Raw genomic sequence first — 21570 nt, forward strand, 5'->3', positions numbered from 1 at the left:
TGTACTTTCTTTTCGTACAGTCATTTCATTGTTGTAGCGTAAAGAGGTATATGCGAGTAGTTAAGTTTTAGTAGTGTTCATTTCATTAGGTAAGAAATGAGAGACGCATAAATTCACTGTATGCCACGATATTTTGAATTCATTGTAGTACATGAAATATTCTTGTTCGTATGATATATTGTTTATGTATATCTAATGATTTATGGGAACATTGTAATGTAAATTTGGACTCTATCATTGATCTGGATTACAGTAGCATTTAATTCCATGCACTCTCTTCATTCCTCGTATATTAACTCTTGTCTATCTCTTATTTTTATTATAGCGAATAGATAAATAGTTACAAATTTGCGAGTTATCTTATTGAAAATACTATTTCTTTCATACATTTGTATTGTGCCAAACTAACATATCAGACTTCTCAACTTTTTAACGAATGAAACCTACGACCTTAAATTCTTGAAACAGGTCAATTCCAAATTATTTCAAGATAGTGACGATTCTTTATCAACGAGTTCAAAAATGCTTATAATTTACCATAGCCAAGTCAAGGTTCATTATAAAATTATATTGCAGCTGTTGGCCGGTCCTGACACAAAAAAGTCTTCGGGGTACAAAGAGTTTATCCCAATCACAAAATTCTGCCTAATTTAAAAATACCTAAATGATATCTCTTGTAATTAATTGCAATAACACGCGATACTGTAAAACTTTCATTCTGTTGAAAATCTTCGTTGATCTGAGGAAACCGGGAGCTAAACTTGTGAACAGAACTGTACGTGATTCTGTAAGAAACTGCGATCGTGTGGCAAGAGAATAACGAGACAGAATTCAAGTAAAGAAGTTTCACGAGAACGTGGTTCAATAAGAGGTCACGAATGCTAACACGAGCATCAAAGTCACATGTAGATCGTGTCACTGGTAATCCCGCGTAGAGTTACGAGTCAGTTCTATTATATGGACTTAGCTATTCGACTTTAAGATGGATGATCGTCGAATGGATTCTGTCATTGTCGTCAGACGATATCGAAAATCGTCGCCTGGTGAATCTTGATATGAACCGATTTTTCGAAACGGCGAACAATAGATTCGCCTCGAATCTACGCTGCGAAACATTTCCTGCACATAAATTCACGACCTTCGTGCGATTTCCATTCAATGAAATCGTCGCTCTCCAGTTGTACCGTATTCCTATAAATCAATCACTTTTTCTATTACCACCAGTGCATTTACGCGCGACTGTAAAACTTCCAACGAAGTTGATCTCAAACGAGTCTCCAACTATGCTACAGTATACTGTCGACAACTCTGTTCGTCACGAATATATCGATATATTGTTGCATTTGTTCGAACGACTACGCGATAGTATACGAAGGAGCTTAGAAACTTCGTCCTTTTATTATTTATGATTAATTTTGTTTGTTTCGAAACTGTGTTTTGCTGTTTTCGTGCAATCATTTAGAAGATTGGCATTAAGATTTTTTTTGACGTTTTATTCGTCGATAACCTTGTTAAAATTGGCTCACCGCGTGACAGAAGAGCGTTGTTTCTGAAAATATTTTCCACATGCCCTACGATAACTTAATACTCGTAACTATGGTAATAAAATGTAATAAATGAGCATCTGCATACAGGGAGGAACAAAATGGTAATACGTAAAAAGAATCATGATTATCAACGTTCATCGCGTGTTAGTTTTATTTACACTCGGTATTTTTAAGCGGACACGTGCATCTCGATGTTCATAGTTATTATCTTATTCTATATTTGCATCTCTCGTCTTTTTAATTGCTCAACGGTGCAGAAACCGTGTAACAATATTCACCGTAGTCTGTAAACTGTTTGAAAATGGTGATAATGTTCGTTGAAAGAAAGAAACTTTTCTTATCCTACAGGTAGATACCTATTAAAGAAAATGAAGTACATACTATCATAAGATCGTAGGGAGAAGATCACGTAGATTGTAGGGAACAAAGTGGCAGATATAGAAATTTTTGAAATTTAACAATGTACAAACAAATGGTTATTAAAAATCAACATTTATCGTAAATATTTGCTTGTTTCAACGAATATTGTATATTTTCAAATCATAGAAAATTGGCGAAAAAGTTTCCTCTAAGCGCAAATTAATTTCTTTGAACAACTTATTACGATACACTATCTACGATTTACGATCAATAAATAAATCTCCATTACGATAAATATCTCTATAAAATTTTTTTATGGCCTTCTTTCAGCATTGTACATAATCACGACTGATTGTTAATTCAGTAACACAGTCAGACGCAACAATTCCTCTAAAATAATGTCCGCAATTTAAATCATCGATAAGAGAGAAATTTTTTTGTTTCTATCGTTTTGCCGATCTCGTCGAACGTGGTGCTGCAGGCAATCGCTGAAATATGTTAGATAAATCAGTTTAGTATAGCAAAGAAAAACGTGATGCGATTTTGCGCCAAGTAGCACCATCAGATAAATTTCTTACAACCCTTAATTAGGGAAATGCTACAAGCTGTTATTTCCTCTTCTTTTTTCTTCTTTCTTTTTATATAAGCACACAGTGACCAAAGGCGTTGTTGCACAATTGTGTGCAATTTGAAACGCATTTGTAACATCGCCACTGAAAATGAGATGACTATATGTAATAGTAATTGGATCAGCGGGTTTATCGTCTGACTGTGCAACCCGTTGCACTGATTACATCGTAGAGTTCCGCTCTTTACCTTTCTATCTTCCTTTATCCGCCTTCGTTCTACGATTCTGTTCACGATGTTTCTTCGATAAAACGTGAACTTCATTCCGTTACGGTGAACGCGTCTCGTTACACATGATATTTATTTATTTGGTGATTGCAACTCGCTCCAAACTAAATAGCATTTAGTTTTTTATTTAAAAAAAAGGCGGACGCGCGCGTTTCCGGAAACGTACGTTATACCTGAGATAATTGCACGTATTACGCATGAAATGTATAAAACCTTAGGGACAAAAGTAAATTTTCTTGGAAGTGAACTTCTTTCCTTCTTCTTTTCTGCAAAATCGTGTGCATAAGCGGTAGATGGGTAAGATAGCGTTTCGTCGGTACAGTGCTCACGAGTGCTCGTAAAAATTAATAACCGAAACATCGGCGTTATAGACGTTACGAGAACGGCGTGAACTCGCTGCTATCGTTCTCCTTGACCTCGCCTATTGTCTTATTGGTTTTTACTTGAGAAAGAGCTTAGGGTGAGTGAGATTGCAAAACAGTTTTCTTTCCAAGAGAGAAACACGGTCGCTACTGTAACGTAATTTTTGAAATTTAACGATGTAGAAACAAATGGTTGTTAAAAATCAACGTTTATTATAAATATTTGCTTGTTTCAACGAATATTGTATATTTTTAAATCGTAGAAAATTGGGGACAAGTTTCCTCTAAGCGCAAATTAATTTCTTCGAGTAACTTATTACGATACACTCGAAAAGTATTCTGCATATTTTCCTTTTTTAATTCCTTCTTTTATTTCTCATTTTTTAATATTTATAGTCACATGAGAGTACACTTGAATGAATAAATGTAACTGAATATAATATATAAATATAAATACATAAGTAAATGTAAATTAATTTAATAAATGATACGCGAATATTTTTCGTCTTCGTTGTATATAAAATACGTTGACGTTTGTTTGGAAATAAATATTGGGAGGTTGTGAAAAAGAGATCGAAAGTTTAATTATTGTTTGAATAATTGCTTCGTCCTATGGAAAACTTTACACGAGATTTCTTTGCAAAAAGTTTGAAAGAAGTTTGTCGACGACGATTCGTTGACGATTAAACTTTGACTAGTGATGTAACGAACATTAATTTGAGAAGTAGAATAAAGATGAAATGAAATTTGTTTGCTCGTTTTGGCCAGCCTTAATCTAATTATTCGATCAGCTACCGGCGAGGAAACTGCTTGGAACAACGAAGATGAATAAACAGAGTTTGTTAATATATTCGCCGAAAATTAAATGGTGGGCGACGATGCAACGAAAATTGGGTGTAAAAGAAAAGTGAAATTCTTTTGCGTGTTTTTGAATGGCCTTAATTCAATTGCCCGATCAGATAATATCGGGGGAGACGGGCACGATCGGTGCGAGATCCTGAGATTATAATTTAAAAAGGAGAAACGTAATTCGAATCAATTAAGGCGAAGAGCTACATATACATATATATTTCTACATGTACGCGATGTTAATTATATTTTTTCGAACAGTCTTAAGCCAAGTGAAATATAAAATGTAAATACGTTTGTTTATAAATAGCCACGCATTCCTCGGTTAATTCGATTATATTTTATAATTCTTAATTGATATCGAGTTAATAATATCCGTTCGTTGATTTGTAATGGAAATATCATGGTGAATTAACCTCAGCTCGCGGAATACTTAAACCGCGTGCTTCTATTTAACGAAATCCTACACCGTATCGAAAACGGACGATCAATTAATTCGATCTTACACACAAGGGGAGCACTGTGTCAGATGGAATATTATAAGTTTCAATAAGTAGGAGAGAATCGGCGGTACTCGTTTTGTCGCTTTAAGACGTGACTTTTAAACGGATTTAACAATTTATATATTTCATTCTCTTATCAATTAGCAATTTCCATTTTATTACAGTATATCGTTGTTTAAAGTATCGTTAAACGTTACACGTATACTTTTTAAATTTCAAACATAGAGCACTGAAAACTCTTGTTTCGACGATAATTAATGTTACATCTAATTTGCCTTATTTTATCTTCCTTTCTTAAAGCGGTATTTCGTGTTGATATTCAAGTTATTAATTACGACAATTACAGTAAACGGTAGGTCAGAAAATCCGTCTTAGCTTTTTGGAACTTTAGCAGTTGCCGTGTGCAGAAATTACTCGACACGATCGCTTCATCGCAAAAACACAACCTTAAAACCGCACGATCTCATAAAATTTAACAACACCATTATCAATTACCTGGTCGCGTCAAACAACAAATAGCGCTTCCACGAAGGGAGCAAACTATATGCCGAACAAATTTTCCATTGTATCACCTTCGTACAAGAAGTTCGACAATCAAGAAAGAAGATCAAACATTGTCACGTACGTTACGTTGAAGATTTCAGAGCAGTGCAATTAAATCCGGCGTTTCTTCATCGCCCCTGGCGCTCATGGACGTCATAAAAATTAATAACTGAGACCATCAGCGGACCAAGAGGCACAGGCCAACACACGTGCATCACCACCGGTGCACCGGTCATCCTGATGATCTTGACGCTGCTGGTTTTCGCGGCACGTTCGAGAAGATAAACTGCCCTGCCATTATGGGCGACGAAGCGTTTATCACATGGATACTACTTTGTAAGGGAGGAGCCGCAGATAGGAATGTAATATAGTCGATTGCAACCTGTTTCAGTGTAGGTATCCCTCTTTCACTTCGTGGAAATGTTCATGAGTTTTGTTCAACATACGATGCAGACGAGTGATGATTAATTCAATACATGTATTTATTCTTAGTATATTTCTTCATTATAAATTATGAAATTTTTCTTTTTCTAAATTGCTTAGCTATTATAAATCTTCTCTCTCTTTTTTTAAACATCTGTATTACATTTACAACTGGCTCTATCGAGCCAACCAGCAAACATAAATCTTAATCTCTTTATTTTGTATACGAGCAAATTATGAATATTCTTTTTGTTCTAAATTATTCGGCTATTTCGAGATTTCATTTCTTTGTTATGCGTATAAATCAACGTACGTGAAAATTCTTTTCTCTTTATCTTTTAAATTCTTCATTAAATCTTATTACCGAGTTGATGCAATTTGAACTCGGACACGGGTTCTATGTTCCCTGACTTTTATGTTTCATAATCAAAGAATTTTCTGAAAGAAGACAATGTTGAATGTTTTAATTCCAATTTTTCTGGGAGTAGCTACGTTTCAATCGACAATTACAATGGTATAATTAAAGAATTTTGCACATTTTGTATTTACAAAATAAATACAAGTAATGTCAACTATTTGACTATAGCAAGTATACTTGTGACCAATAGTAATGAGAAGTCCGAAAGCCATGTTATTGACTCTACAAATGAAGAAGTACATTATTTTTTAAGCTTATAGTCTTCCAATAAACGGCTTACAGAAGTAAGTTATTTATTTCTTGAAAATTATAAATAGAAATTAATAAAATTACTTAATGAAATTAAGAAATTAACAAAAAGTGCAGTTGGATTTGCAATTTGGATTCTGAGAGACTCATATTTTCACAGACTTTTCTTTCAGATAGCTTTTCAATTTCTTTGATAAAGTATGCTAAAGTATATTATGGAATTATTTTACTAGTATGCTTAGCAGTTACAAAAATGACTTTCTCGTCCGAATCACATTACTCGGTTCTAATTGCGGATTTTAGTTGTAAATCAATTTCCTCCAAAACTATGCTCAAGAAAGGGACCGTGCGTTTGATATCTAAACGTGGTGGTTGATCGATCAATCCGTGGTATTATCAAGTATTGCGGATTAAAGTTAGTTACGGTTCCTCCGATGTAATAACGCGAGCGTAGCCTGTTTAGCCGATACGCGTGACGAAGCATGAAGCCATGTCGTGAATATGGTTTCGTTTAATCTTCAATTCTAACGCCTTACGCGAAGTGGTAATGCTGATATTTGTTATTTTGTTGGTTATTACACTTCAAAGATATCTTTCAAGATTAATATAAAAAAGACAGAAAGGATATCAAATTTTGTTGCTGTTGCAATTACTAGAAATATGCAAAAAGATGCTAACGTTCATTTTCATTGAGACAGAAAATGGATTATGTGCGTTATCTATCTACTTCAATTTATTCTCATTATAGAATTTTAATTTTGGTCATCTATGGTCTTATTGTATCGGTGATTGGAAATATCAAATAATTAATTTGTTATCTGAATTGCTTCCTAATCAAAATCTTGTTTTAATTATAGGATTAGAGTGTAATGAAGCTAAATCAATTTCTTTTGACTGTCATAGAACGACGCGAATGCTATAATGTGTTTTTAATTACAAGATAATGAATCGTCAGGAAAAGAACAAAGTAGAGAACCTAGAGTAATTATTGTGTCTAAGATATTGGTAGCGTAGATAAGGAGCTAACTCGTTAACAAATTACACTTAATCATTAACACATTATAATTAACTCGTTAACACATTATAGATAATTCTCTGTTAACTTGTTTTGTAGTCGACAGGTTGAGGCATTATTTTTCACAAGTAACCGTGTATTAAACTTTAATTATTTTGTTGCTCACGACTTATAAATGATAGTATAAATTATAAAGGAAAATAGACTAGTGCGCAACAATGTGATGTTTATTTGATTCATTTATGAAACTTTTTTAATGATAATTAAAAAATCTGATAGTGATAATATCTGATAAAGATAGTAAATAATAATTAATCAGCGATCTTCATCTTTTTAATTGGAATATTTCGGAAAATTGTTCAGTGAAGTTTGATTTCTGTTATTAATAATCACAGCAGAGACTGTTCTTTAATTAAAGTGTTATGATTTATCTGAAGCTTTTTATCTCGATACTTAATAAGTTAATTTAATCTATATATCATATATCATATATACCGATATGAAGCACGATAGAAAATTTTTCTTTAATCACAACCATATATTTGAAATACGTGTAATCATTTTTTTTACATATATTTATCGTTATGAACATATTTAAGCAACCGTTTCTTACTACATACAGTATAAAATACGATAAACTTTACAATCGTGTGTATTCGCTAAATTTATGCTGTATCGTGGAAAACGCAGTTTATAACCTTAATTGCAATTAATATAATAATTTCAACCTCCTATATCATGTCAAACGAAGAAACTCTGATCGTAAAATGAAAAATAATAACACGAACAAACATAATTACCATAAATGAAGTGGCCAACTACTTCAATTTATCATTAGTACAGTATCATTGGGCAAAATCATCTGATATTATGCGTAATGAGTGCGTCTATATATATGTATATATATATATATATATATTTAACGCCACCCACGTTTTCCTTCCGTCGATTTTTCTGAAATCGTTCGAGTATAAAGTACCCTTATCACGACAACTATTTACAGTGCATCGGAGCAATACGTGCTTCTACTTACATCGTATGCTCTCAAATTTCTGTGGATCGCGTGTTATAAAAATTGCAACTGCGAAGGTGTGTTTCAGGAAAGCTGTAGCAAGTTCTGTAATTTAATCCTTCTTATCCGCTGTACTTCGTCGTTTGTATCGGCTGAATAGGTCCGCAGGTTAGGTTATCGTGTAAGCAACCGAGATGCGACGAAGTTGCCCTGGAACAACCTGGTCAACCGTGTACTAAGTTTAACTTTTTAGTATATGCTACAGACAGTGAATAATGTTATTATTTCTAGGAAAAGTTAGATTTAGTAGACGATTGGCCAGGTCGTTTTACTGCAACTTCGTCGCAACTCGGTATATTATCTTTTCGGTCGATATATATTTATAATTTATAAAAATTGCAACGATTTCTTTCGAAGAATTTTTAGAGTAGAATGTTTCAGGGTCTCTTGAGATAATTTGGCAATCGACATTTTCTCAGTCTCACTCTTACAAAGGATTTGAAAAGAGAAAATTGTTATCGTAAGGGACAATTGTAGTTTTCTTTCTTGGAAATAATTCTCTATATTCTTATTTTTATCAGTTGCAAAGTTTACATCGTCGAACTACAATTACAATTGCATTTTGGATTATTTGTAAGTCCACCGCGAGTAAAAGTGATAAGCAATTTATAGAAATAATATTAATAATCCTTACGCGCTTCTTCGTACTCTGTTCTATTCTTAGGTGAATTCTCCTCATTCTCTATATTTCACTATCGTATCGTTTCCTTACAATACCGATCATATATTTAGAAAATCCGCATAAAATGGTAATCGGAAGAAAATTTTAAATCGGTACCAGCGCTCTTTATGTCGGTAACTAGCTCATTCTTTACGTTGATAACAATCATCTACTCCGAGGTATATATTATATTCACTTATCAAGCTCCTCTTATCAGGTATAATTCCATTTCATAAAATTATAGCGTCTTGCCGTTCTAAACTTTCCTTTATCCATTACCGTATGCTCTTTATTGATAGGCAAAGGTACGATTTACGTAAAAGTCAAATATCAATATATTCACCGATATCCGTTTCTTGCTATCGGCTAGACCTAGACATCTAACGATTCGAAGTTACAATTATGCTGGTATAATTAACGATAATGGAACGTACTCGCTAAAATGTAGCGCGTTAAGTGGCCGCGAAGACAAAAAGTTTCCCATGGTGAGCAGTTGGTTTTTTCAGTCGTTGGCCAGATACATAGTTAGAAACACTTCCACTTCCTTCGGCTGACAATGGAAGGCTTTCAGCCTTCCGGATAATTCGCGTCACGACAAGCAATTAAGGTGTAACCTACGTGCAGCATAGCTTCTAATTATCCCGCTCTCGCTTCGCTAACACTGCCACTTTTACACTCGGTATGTCAACTCGACACCGTTTTATCGCAATGGATAAGAACAGGATCACGAGATACTTCGAAGATTGCGTTTCGCTGCGAGGTATCGAGTTTCAGGGCTGTATCAGAAATTTCATTATCTGTTAATTGCTCTACTGAAAGCTGCGAAGAATGGAATAATTTTCACTTGGCGCAACGTATCTGATAGTGGCACGGAAGAAAAATACAAATCTCACCAGGAGTTGATGTAATAAAGAATAGCGAGCTCTTAATAACACGATTGCTAACCGTAGTCCTGTATGTCGTAAACCAGCGTTTTCCAACCTTTCCGCTATCTTCTTTTCTAATGGTCGAACGATCTGTGATTTCCTCTCGTATTAACATGAAAGGTATCTCTAATGGCGCAAAGGAAACACACTTTCGTTAGAATTATAGATTTGCAATCTACTACTATAAATACACTGTACATAAATAATATGATTATAACAGCGCGATAAATAAACATATATTGTTATTGTAATATATTTTTATCTTGCTAAAAGTCAAGATTAATTTTACCATGAACATCTACATGTTTTCAATAACTATAGGAACGAAGCATCTAAAATTCGTCGTTTCGACGAGCTTGGTATTTTTAATGTTAAAAATAGATACTTTCAGAATAGATTTAATCTAACATTTAATTAATTTAGTAATAAAGAACCGCGTATGCACGAACACGGCGGGCCTCTAGTATTTTTCAAGTATCAGCCGTGGTAGATCTCGAGTCACCTCTTTTCAATTATCACCCAGTAGAATATTATGAAGCATATCTTGAAATAAACAACCACTAGACATAATTTTCTCTTTACAAGAAAAATCTTATATAAAAATGATTATAAGCAAAAATAATTGCGACGAACCCGTCGAAAATATTTTACGACCTTCTTGTGGTCGCAACCGAGAGCTTGAGAATCTGGGTTCTAAACGATCAGCATTTTAGCATCGGATAAATCGTTTATGGGCTATTCACATACGTCGATACGTTCGACGTGTTTCTGATTATATGGATGGCGTGTAATAAATTGTTCTTTTATTTTCATATTTTCATGATGTCATACGACTCATGCGTTTATGAGTGTCAGGTGCTTATTGAATCGAAGAATATGAAATATTTATACGATTGTAGAATATTGCGCAAAAGTAAGTACTTCTTTTGCTATATTTAGGCCCACTGTCCACGAAGCGCCGTTTCATAGACGCTTATTAGACGCTTTGGTGCTAACAGTAACTACGTTTCCACGCAGCGGTTATTGTGAAATAATGTGCACCTGCCCACGATACAGCAACGAGTCGTTTTCGTCGCTACGCGTTCTCGTCATGACGACTGGCGCTAACGTTGCCATTAGCGAGGCGTACGTTGCAGCCATAAACGACTGTAGCGAAACATCATCGCCCGGCGTTTTAATAATGAGAGAAAATGTATCCTTCACCGTACGCTTCGTCGTAGACTATGTACACCGGTGTAAACGTATCGTCGCATCTAATAGACTGTGCTTGCGTTTCTACGAAGCAACGCATCGTGGACAATGGGCCTTATACGACTGTATCCGATACTTAAAGGTACAAGATTATTTGAAAATGTCCTACTCTCTGGATTAATATTCACGAAATGGAATTTAAAGGCAGATATTTGAAATCTTATATCCACGTACCTATCTCAACTACCTAAGTATCTAATGCAACGAATTTAATTAACAGGAATTCTAAGTTCAACTTTGCGTTAGCATTCGTTCCACAAACGTTCTACCAACGACACTTTAACGATAATTAAAGAAAATAATTTTGAATATTCACAATGGAGCGTAAACGAAGTATCGACAGTTACGAGCGAAACGCAAACCATCAGGATGTTGTATTCTATCAACAGTTCCTTAACATCGGAGTCGATGACTCTGAATTTCTGCTACTCATCATCGTCTCTCGTTAGAATAATGCAAAAGTTACACGCTATCTTCGCCATCTAACGCCAGCGTGTTTATGTGTGCCATGAGTTAATAACGTTTCATTACCCTTTGTAGCAAGATGATTAATCATGGAATTAGTTAGCTATTAAAATGTTCCTCGGCCTCGTTAATGACCGTAGAATTATTAGGTGCAACGCCGTGGCGAATTTAATGCGCGTTTTCTCCGTTGTTTCCCTTTCTCACAGCCCCTGCTTCTCACATGTAGGGGGAAGATCGACGCGTTTCATCGATTTACCAATTACCAGTAAATTATATATCTCGCCGTATCGTATAAGCCGAGCTAGAAAACTGGCTGCGTTCTAATGAGGCAAAAGCCTCGCGCTTCGAATCATCAAACCCGATCTTTGCGAGCAGTGTTGATTTACTTCATTTATCCTAATGGATCGTAGGTGAAACGCGTGTGTTCGTTTAACTTTTACGTCGTACACCTTAACGCCTGTAATTACGATGCGTTGCATTGTGGCCAGTTCAATCATAATATAGCTGTGCACAAAGAAGTCGTTAGTCGATTGCAGAGCGTTATTTTCCCAATGTGCAACGGTGTAATTTGGATTAAACCCTTTTGCGATGCTTTGTAAATTTCGACGAAGGGAAATTCAGGAAGAAGAAAGTCATTTGCATTGGCTGTAGAAAATATAAGAAGACTTCCATCCGGTTTCCGACGTAACATATCTTAATAATTGCGATTAGAGTGACAAGTTGAATATGCAGTTTATGTTGGGTAGTATAATATTACGTCTATGTATGAATATACCATAAAACCTTAAAATTTCTTCAAGCAATAAATAAAACGATAAATCTCTTTCTAAATTAACCACTTTAAGAAGGAGAGGGAAGAACTTTCTTCTAACAGTGTCAAAGACCATGCCTTCTGATAGTTTGAAAACTTGTCGTATAAATAAAAATACGATTCGTTCAAGAAAACACCAACTCTTCGCTACATTCAACAATTATCATTGGACTGGGAGCATGAAGACAAATGACAGCTTCATCCAATGATTCGTGAAGTAAATACTTAAGTTTTAAAAGCATTTTCTTGCCTCTATGCATACGGCCCATTGGGAAATAGTTCGAGTTCAACGATTATCTTCTGCCGACCAGAGTATTTTCCCGGCCAGCACGCGAGAATTAATTGAGCGGGTAACATCTCTGTAAGTGATCGGGTTAGGCGATTCTCGTTTATTCTCTCTTATCTACCAAGAAAATAAAGAAGACAGCATTCCTATAGAAAACAGAACGATGGTTACGTTTTCGAAACGTTGCGTTAATATAAATAGAGAAAAAATTGACTTACAGCACTTTTGTATTAAACGGCTCAATTTATAGCGTGTGAAGTCGCGCGAATGTCCTTTGCTAGTCGTTGCTATATCGAATCATAAGCATTCCAGAGCATAATTGCGGTTCTTAAACGGTCGTAAAAGGTGTTTAGAGAGCGATAAAGCCCGGGGCCAAACGACGAGAGAACCGGAATCACGCGGTGGCCAATCCTTTAACCATATGCGATTCAGGTAGGCAGGCCGTGTTTTATTGTTATTTTATTAATCGATGCTGTCTGGTTATTGAGTAGGCAGCTGGTACATACACGGTTGTTCGTAGGTAGCGAATAAAACAGCGCGTGCAATGCATGATTACCTGCCTACGTGTACGCCTCTTGTCAGCGCGTTAGACAAACCAGTACCGCAAGCTTGGCTCCATGATTTTCGATTTGGTGGAATTTCGATTCTATGGACACCGTTTATAGAGTTAGGCGTTCGATTATCATCGCTAAGTTTTCATTTTATTCCGTTACATCGTCCTCTCGTTATCGATATCCAATGAAACGTCGTTTGCTATTTGTCAAAAATGTTTCGTTTTTTATTTGTCTAATTTTTTAATTTCGATTTAATATGTATGTGTTAGGTATAAATTTTAAAATGATTAACCGAGTGACGAGCGAATTACAACTGGTAATTCGGATCGAGAATATTCGTGATAGTGAAATTATTTCGTTAATATGTTGTCTTTTAAGTAGTATTTGATTGTTCCAGGAATCAAGTGATAAGTTAATTTCATGTTTCAATTATTCGAGTAATTGAACTTGTTTCGAACAGATATGTTATCGGACATTTTTCTTTGACAATTCAATCGTAACTTAATAACTTTAGAGGATCGACATAGTATAAAACAGATGGTTCGGTTAGAAGATCAAAAGATATAAATAAAAATATATAGGATAAGTATATAAAAACGCAGTATGAACGAGTATCTTTTCCAGCTTCTTTTAAGAGCAACGACGATTTTACAGCATAAATAAGCGAGAAAATAGTATTTCGGAGTCGGTAGGTGCATATTTTTAGTCACATAATATATAGAATTTAAAGAAAGCGCGTTTACGAACGTATAATTAATATCGATAAAATACGAAATTTATGGGAAACTTGTTTGAATATATCGCAATTAGTTGGAGAGTTGATAGTGATTTATATCCGTTGCTATTCTTTGCACGTTGTTATGAAATGAAGTACCGTTAACGATGAGAAATTTTCTTCGTCCATTCACTGTTATAAATTTGTCGAACATTTCCATCCGTTTGATATGCGCGCATTTGATTAAGATTCGATTTTTTTGTAGATTAATATGCCTACTCGTTTGCGAATTTGTAAATGTCGATAATAAAGTTCTGCAAAGCATAATAAATCTTGAATACTTTATTCATTTATTCCTTCTTAATGTCGGTGCTGTTTCTATATATAAGGCTCGTAATCTATGATCAAAGATTCATTCACCTAAGCGAAAAATGGTATAAAGTGCTATTTTTAAATTGTGAAAGTACATTATTTTTTATGCGTTCAGAAGATCCATAATTCATGATTAAGCGTTTATTCATGCAAGAAAAAAGTGATAAGCGATATTATTTTTAAATTCTAAGGATATACGAGTATCTGCGAGTGTTGTTACGCAAATAAAATCTATAACCCATGGATAAAAGAAAAAATGAAGGTAACATTTAAGAAATTTTTCTTGAAACGAATGTCTTGTAATTGGACTTATTTTCCACTTCTCCCTATCAAGGAAAAGCTTAAAACGAAAAAGATGCAAATTTTTAATATCCAGAAACCGTACTATTTCTCTGCATAAATGAATCAACGAGCCAATCAAAATTTATTTCTTCATCCAACGGAAAAACGATTTGACGTAACCTAATTTATACGTCAAAATTCAAAGGGTGGAAATTTAACTTTAATTCGTCAATGAGGAAGAATTTTTCGTTGTCTATCGTTATCAAACTACAAATTAAGATCAAAAGTAAAAACAATATCCGAAATCTGCGTTATGTTCGATGTGTCCGTTAAAAAATCTCGTATCGTCCGTCACTTTTCATTGATCTTTACTCACACATTATTCCTTGATCATCGTCATCGCCGCGCCTTGTGCACCGAGTGTAAATACACTCGAACGATCATGGACAACCACGTATATCCTTGAAAGTCGGTCTGTTCTTAATGTCGCTCCGGTTTTTCGACCCTTTGCGCGCTCTTTCTCTTTCGCAAACTTGCGCAGATCTTTTTCGTCCCGTTCACCGGAGGGCGATCGATAATGTTCGTAAAACGGGAAACGAGCCTTTCACAGAGGAAACTCCGGCCAAGCAAATAAAATGGATTTCAGGTAATTCATGTTTCCGCTATTGCCTCGGTCCCGGTGTGCCCGGCGAGCGGACGAGGTAAATTGCGACAGGGAAACGATTCGAAGGTAAACGCGGTAAAAATCGCGATAGAGTCGTAAACTACGAAACGCCGTGTTCGCGTCGCCTATGTTCACCGTAATTAATCATCGTTTCGACCAAGGTGGTCTGAAATTAATGCCGTTCGGGATATTACACTTGTCTGATCCGTACGATTCCCTGCTATCGAGTTATTGGATATTTTACGGAATATTTTATAATAATGAATTTTAAATAAAGCAGTTTATTGGATGCTTAGTTTTTTACGAGTATTGCAATATTAAGAATTCAAGGCAATTGTGATATGAGAAATTGAATATGTTAATAAGAATCTTTTAAATTGAAAGGGAGGAAAAGAAAGTCGAAGGAAACTGAAAAAAGTTAACCTACAACTAGATGATCAGGCCAAACGTAAATATTACGAGCATAGCCCGTAGTATATAATCGTTTTCGGTGCAAAATTCTCGAACGTAAATCGTAGGTTAAGGGGTTAATCGTGTGAAATAAAAATGCGTAAATATCAACTTTTTAATATTATTGAATTATGTTAATTATTCGACAATTTTTTGTTCGTCTCTAAATTTTCATTGAAGCTAATAATATTTTGTGCGGGATTTCGTTGCTCGAACGATTCTTTTTTCTAATAAGACCTGTTAAACTTTATTTTTTTACATTTTATTCTTGTGCTTGACGCCTCAACCAAGTAATTCAGAAATGTGGACGCTTTAGAATTTTGGTACAATTATTATTGCGCTTAATTATCGTTGAACTATTATTGGGCATGCTATTGATATATCTTACTCTTATTATATGTATATATATAACGTATATTTTATTTCAAGTTCGATCATTCATACGTTCAAAATCCAACTTAAATCTTCCTCAATAATTTGCTACAAAAATGAAGAAAATTCCGACGGTGACCAAAATGATTTTCCTTCGACCGTGCTGGCGATTCCTCGCACTATACAACGTTTCAAACTTGCCGATCATCGGCTCGTCCCTACCACGTACAATACAGCATGCGTAACGGTACAAAACGGTAAATGCATGTTTGTGAAATACACGTCTGTAATATCCCGAATGAAAGATAATTTACGGCAGGTAGGGATATCTCGCCGCTTTTATTGCGAATCTTTCGCCGGCCGCGCATCCAACTTACAATGTTCGCGTTTGCCATTGTGTGTCATTTCTCCTCGCGGAGAATGGATTATGTAAATACGCTTTTGAAGGATTGTAGGCAACGGCTGGTCGATAAATCACTGGTAAATCATAAACGAGCGCGTGTGCTCTCGCTATATGGAAATCCGCGAGAAGGAGAAGCGAATCCCTCTTTTGTCTACTTACGTGTCGAGAGGTGAATTTCAATGGACGGGATAATGAGAACGATTCATCATAATTTTATGCGTGGATACGAAGGGAGAAAGTTGTATTCGACGGCACGTGATACATATATCTCGGCGTCGATAACGGATTGCTCGATTTCGATCGATCGTTGAAAATTGCTGCCAGTAAGATGAGTAGGTATCATTAGATGTCGATCGATCGTTTCGTAAGTTCTATATTTTTCAACGAAGCATTGTTTCCCATTCAGTCACGTCTACGCCGTGTTTCAGTTTATTTCCTTAATTAAGTTTCAATAATTGATAGACATAAACTTTATGGAGATGAACGAAGTGGTAAGAAAATAACGATTCACAGATTGGATCAAGATCATCGGTAACACTATGCTTTACGAATTTCATAAGGAAGATCAAGGTATTTCAAGATGAATATTTACAGTGCATTCTCTTATTACACGTATGACGGACAATCAATTACAGTTTTAATCTTGCTGTTTCGAGTAATTAACGTTAGAACTATTTAAATGATGCACACGCGTCTCGGAAGAAGAACTTGCTTACTTTTCAATTTCACATTCGACTTGTATTGCCCATTCATATATAGTAAATCATTTGAGAATATATTTGTTCGTTGGTGACATCTAGAAATTGTATAGCATACGTATCTTAGTTGCAAAGGAGCGAAGGAAATTTAATTTAGGATAAAGTTTCTTACGTTGTAACAATTTGTTACGATACATATATATCTGTCTCATAAACTTGCTTCAATTTTACGATACGAGCGTGCAATAATTACAAGTGTCTGCCACGTTTAATCCTGTATCGTATTCAATTTGTACACCGTTTGCGAAAATGTTCACGCAAGATCCGTTACGTTAACATTTTCCCATGGAACTTAATCACTCCGTTCATGCGAACAAATAGATCAATATAGGGAAAAATAATCGCTACATACCGTGTACGTGCTATAGAGCAGAAAAACTCCTGTTACGTTGAAATAATGCGTCGAAAGCGTGTAATAAAATTCCAGTACCGGGTGATTCATTGCGAATACATATTCATTGGCACGTTTAAACCCTCTCGCCAATATCTCACTCGCTATTTCTCACAATCAAGCATATCAACGGCGCACATATCTCACGCAACAACATCCACGCATGAGACCTGCCCGCTTTCAATTACTCGCGATTTCATTACGATTTGCAATCGAACTCCTCCTAAGCCCGCCGGTAATCGTACTTTGTGCACGAAACGACGGCCATAAATCCGCCACGCGGGTTTCTCTCCGCTACAATTACGGGAACGTTCCTTTGGAAAAATGATCTGGTTCGAAGTGATAAGAGGAAGGGGAAGAAGGAAAAAGAAAATAAAAGAAAAGAGAAAAGAGGTAGAAAAAAAAAAATTACTGGATCGAGGCGCTTTAAGTTAAACGTGGCAATTACCAGCGCGGCGGTTCGACAGTGACATAAACGCAAAACGCGGTATCAACGTGGAATCGATAAATTACACGCGGACACGAAACCGAATAATACGAAACGAACGCGGTCGTGAAATCGCGTTCTACCTTGGTCTCTCTCGATACGTATTCGCGTCAGAACTTTCGACGAGCGGCGGAGCCGCGTTACAATCGTTAACTTCAATTTCCTCCGGCAGTGGTACAAACAGTAAATAGCCCCGGCTGCTTGCCATTTACCCGCCATGAATTAGAAACACTGGCTTTTCAGGTTGCGTCCATTCAAACCGGCCCAGCCGTGCGCACACGAGAACGCGATATGTTGAAATTCCTGGCAACTTCTTTCTTCAAGCGCGATTCTTCTTGCGAGACGAGCGCTGGATTTACTTAGATTCGTTTTATTGCCTGTTCAGCAGTCTAGGTGACTCTTTCTCTTTTTTTCGAGCAGAGTTTTTCTAATTTCTGTCGGAGAGGAGAAGATCGAGAATTTTTTTTGTAAATGGACAAGGTTATTTTTTTATTAGCGCAATCGGATGTTAAGTTCTGTATACAGGATTAGGAATTGAACAATAGACCAGCTGATGTGAATTAGTATTTTATTTTAGATATGTTATAATATATTATAATATAATATATTATATTAAAAGTGTTGATTTTATTTACTGCTCCTCGTGCCACAATTTTTCAAATACAAAATTAACAAATTTTTCCAAGAAGTTGAGATTAGTTTTCGAGAAGAATTCTTGTAGTTATCGTCCCGGGGAGGATTATTTTCTTACTGGATCAATTCGAATCGATCGATTCCTGATTTCTTGAATTAAAAATTGTATAGAAATCTTGAAAGGCTTTTTTTAGCGATGTTTATCACGATTCGCAATAATATTTCAAGCAGCTTGAAATTGTTTCCAAGCAGAAGGACGTTTACTTGTTGATATAAATGCGACTAAAAAAAATTAATACTTAATAAAAATCAAACATGGTGCATTTTTCCACCGGTATCCTCAATCACCAAAAACCTATTTACAAGTTACATTTTTTGCTCAATTTCAGACCCCCGTGCTTCTGTTTTCAAACGCTTTATACCCTGTAATTTCAAACCTGTAAAACACACGCAACGATACTTAACCGGCAGCGATACGTACAAAAATTCTCAAAACTTAATTCCCTGCTTTAATGGCACGATAAATCTCGCCGGGCTACCTCGCAAAATATATTTCTCTATAAGAAACGTCCGGATTTCGGAAACGTTAAGACGAGAAATAAAATTTACGACGTCCTCGCGTGTTCGTCGAGATCTCGGAGCGTACGATTCCCGTTGAAAGCTCGCTACCTTCGTCGAGACAAGGTGAGAAAAAGGCGTGGACCTTGGATAAAACGTACTAGCGGCGCAATCGAACAATAAACAAATTATTTTACAACCTCGGGATTTCATTATTTAGCAATATCTCGGGACCAGTTAATGGCCATCTTAATATCGTCGACGTCCGCGTGAATGTTCCGCGTAAAACGAGCAACCGCCCATGGAATTTCGCGTGTGCAAATGTAGTCAACGATCCCATGATCCTACCTCTCCAGAATACAACATTTTATTCTACTCTTCTGCAGTCTTCATTTTATTTCATATTATTTTTCATTTTTATCCTCCAGTTAGCGTTCTGCACCGGAGATCTCACGAAGCAAACGTTCTTTTTCCATTCTTCGTTATATTCCTCTTCTTTTCTCTTTCTTTTTCATCTTCGACCATTTAACGTTCTGCAATGCGGTATCTCACGAAGCAAAGTTTACTTTATTCTAATTTTTTGCTTAGTTTTCTTCTTTTATCAACCGCGTAACGTTCTTCACCCGAAAGATCTTGCGGCGAGAAATTTCCCTTCTCTTTTTTCATTCTTTTTATCGTTCGTTTAGCGTACTGCATTGGGAACATTCATAAAGCAAAATTTCTTTTTTTTTTTTACCCTCATCGTTATTTTACTCGTTTTATATTATCGTACATTTGCCGTTTTGCAGCAGGAAATTTTACGAAGCAAAATTTCAAGGGGCAATTTCATTTCTCGTCTGCCTAATGATGCGCGAATGAAAATCACGAATACGGTACGATGATTCGGTCTTATTAAATTCGACGAGAGATTGAGAAGCTAGATTGCAGTTAGGTTCGTGGATCGTATGGTGGATCGTAGAGCCACGACCCCTATAGGGAAATATGCATCCATTATTGCGTGACGAAAGGTTAGAGGTTGCTTCGAGGCTTATCTTTCGAATTGCTTCTATTGCTTGCGATCTTGTCTTACGATCGTTCACGGTAATAAAAAGCAATGGTTGATTAGGTGTGTATATGCAGAGGGATAATTCACGTGCGTACTGTGAACGTTAAATGGATAATCTGCAAACTGTAGGGGAAGTAGCGGTGATATACGGAATTTAAGGAGCTGGAGAATCCATTAGTTAACCAGGTGCAAAGTGATTTACTTGCATTCTAAACGCAACATATAACAAAACAAACTAAACAAATTTGACAATATTTTATTCGCGTTGTGCAGTAACGATCTTGCGGAGGAAATAAAAGATCTTTTTATTGTTCGTGTTAGATTTGCTCTAATTTAGAGGCAAATTTTTCGTCTATCGTAGGTTTAAAAATTATACGATACATTGTTAAAGAAAGATCGAAAACCTGTGAAAGTAAATGTATTAGGTTGTCCGAAAAGTTTCTTTCGTTTTATAAAGAAATAATAGACGCACGATGTTTTTCGTTTTATATTAGTTTATTGAATTATGCACGAACATAATAATAGAAATAGAAATAATATAAAACAAAACCTTATGAAACGAAATGTAAGGGAATGTTAATGTAATAAGCGAAATAGTTCAATTCGTATGGTATCGTTCGTGATAAAAGAAATTTTGATCAAATGGCAGGATACGATGTAGAAAAAGTTTTCTTGTTTGTAAATATATAATATATGATTTCGATTTGTTGAAATAATTACTTCAAGAAAAACTCTACATCTTTACTTTTGTATATCCTGAAAATCTGGAAATTTAGAGAAACAAAAAATGCGAAATAAGGAGAGGTTCGTATTATTGTGCCCGTGAATATAAATTATGTTTTGGGCCACAAGGTCTAGAAGCAAAAGAGCTATAAATAAATTTCTATTGCTGTTTCTTGTAGCCTTCAGCTAGAGCTACAAGGTTAACGTTTTGGTAATGTCCTTTGCTATAAATATATGAACGTGCTCCCCATCATAGCTTCTTCTATTGTATCGTAACATTATAAGAGTGAAGGTCTGAATCAGCATACACTATACTTATACTTATACCTTTATTTATTTCAACATATTTTTCTATTACAAATTCATCCACTCGTTATTCCATTAGTCAACCTCAACACGATTTATCTTTCAACAGCTGAACTTTAAAAATACAAGTTTTTCGATAAAATGTTGAGTACAAAAACTTACGATCGTGAGATATACAAATTTTGTGAATAAAAAGATTCATTAAAGAAATTCTTCGATTATTATCCTCGGAAACTTCCCATTCTTTAAAAACATTCATTT

General features: G+C 35.5%; 1 protein-coding gene across 3 annotated transcripts in view; it reads left to right on the forward strand.

Annotated features, from left to right (window-relative positions):
• LOC126915615 (UPF0489 protein C5orf22 homolog) overlaps positions 1-21570 on the forward strand; it is a 322696-nt gene that overhangs the window by 108190 nt on the left and 192936 nt on the right. The gene's annotated exons all lie outside the window — the stretch shown is intronic.

The sequence above is a fragment of the Bombus affinis genome, chromosome 1, assembly GCF_024516045.1.
Source record: "Bombus affinis isolate iyBomAffi1 chromosome 1, iyBomAffi1.2, whole genome shotgun sequence".
In the NCBI taxonomy this organism is placed as follows: Eukaryota; Metazoa; Arthropoda; class Insecta; order Hymenoptera; family Apidae; genus Bombus; species Bombus affinis.